This window comes from Lepidothrix coronata, unplaced genomic scaffold (assembly GCF_001604755.1).
Source record: "Lepidothrix coronata isolate B3197 unplaced genomic scaffold, Lepidothrix_coronata-1.0 Scaffold31, whole genome shotgun sequence".
Classification (NCBI taxonomy): Eukaryota; Metazoa; Chordata; class Aves; order Passeriformes; family Pipridae; genus Lepidothrix; species Lepidothrix coronata.
In genome coordinates, this window is record NW_016690211.1 from 1435374 (window position 1) to 1437257 (window position 1884).

The following is a 1884-nucleotide window of genomic DNA, read 5'->3' on the forward strand; positions in this document are numbered from 1 at the left end:
TTTTTGTCTTCTGGGATTCTGGGTTTTGAAAAATATCATGACATCCCATCCAACCCAGCCTTAAACGCTTCCATGGATGGGTTATCCACAACTGTGCTGGGCAACCTGTTTCTGTGCCTCCCCAACCCCACAGTAATTTTTTTTTTTCTCTAATACCTGAAGTCTGATTCCAAGCCACTGTCCTTGACTGATGTTAGCGAGTAGTTACAGATGTCTCTGGGGCTATTTCTTAATTATGTATCTTTAAGCTACTTCACAGTTCCAGACCTCAAGACCTGGTTCTTCCACTGACTAGTTCTGTCTTCCTGTGCACTCCCTCAGCTTCCCTGTGCTTCAGGGTCTTGTTCGTGCTCTGTTTCTGTTTGATTCCTCTGTTTCATTTTTTGCCATCCTAGTGCCGAACAGACACAGGTTCCAAAGAGGAAGCTGACCTGTTAAGTGCTAAATATCCCACCCAGCAGGGCAAGGGAAATTCAGTATGACCTCTGCAACAAATGATCTGCGGGCCATCTGATTGGAAAGAAAGATGTGAATTTCTTCTGCACAGGCATGTGCTCAGTTCATGTGGTCTAATACATGATCACAAATGAGTTGGAAGGGATGCATGAGTATCATTGAGTCCAAGTTAACTGTTCGCAGAACTATGTATCACCAAACCATATGACTACAGTCTTCACCCAGATCCTTCTTAACTCTTGACAGGCTTGGTGACATGACTGCTTCCTTGGGGAGCCTGTTCCAGGAACTGACCACCCTCTGGGTGAACAACTTTTTCCCAGTGTCCAACCTGAACTTTCCCTGATGCAGTACTGTTCCTCTGACGCAGGGTTTAACCGCTGCTTGCTCACTCTCCCCTAGTGGGATGGGGAAGAGAATCAGAAGGATGCGAGGGAAAACTCATGGTTTGAGATAAAGACTAATAGGTAAAGCAAAAGCCATGCATGCAAGCAAAGCAAAACAAGGAATTTATCTACCACTTCCTCTGTGCAGGCAGGTGTTCAGCCATTCCCAGGAGAGCCGGGCCCCATCACATGTAACCGTGACTCAGGAAGACAAATGTCATCATTCTGAATGTCCCCTGCCTTCTCTCTTCCAGCTTTGTATACTGAGCATGGTATGGGATAGCCCTGTGGTCAGCTCGGGTCAGCTGTCCTGGCTGTGTCCCCTCCCAGCTTCTTGTGCACCTCTGGCCTTCTTGCTGGTGAGGTGGGGTGAGGAGCAAAAATGCCTTGACTCTCAGCTCTGCTCAGCAATAATGCAAACATCTCTGTTATTACCAACACTGTTTCCAGCACAGATCCAAAACACAGCTCCATGCCTGCTACTGTGAAGAAAATTAGCTCTATCCCAACCAAAATCCCCATGAAAAAGATGTACATGCAGTGAGGTCCCCCCAAAGCCCTCAAGACCTTTCTCTATCTTGGTTGTCCTCCTCCTGATAAACTCCAGTATGTTTACACCGTTCTTTTATTGAGGTGATTCAAACTGCACGCAATATTCCAGGTGAGGCAGCTGCAGAGCAGAGCAGAAAATCCCCTCCCTTGCCCGGCTGGCCATGCATCAGGCTGGGCTGATGCCCCCTAGGACACGACTGGCCCTCCTGGCTGCCAGGGCACTGCTGACTCATATTCAACTAATCATCTTTGGATCAGACAGTGAGATCAGGACCTCTAGATCTCGCAGTCTGATCCAAAGCTCTCTTCATGCAGTGCCCAGTGTTACACACCTGATCTAGAGAAAAAAGTGGCTTGGGCTAACTCTAAGATCTCTGAAGAGTGCGGGTATCAAAAAGAAAATGTTACCTGACAACCTGAGAATGGGTGCTGTGCTGGCCATGCCCCCAAGCTCCTCAGCACCCACAGGAATCAGATATATCTGTATCAG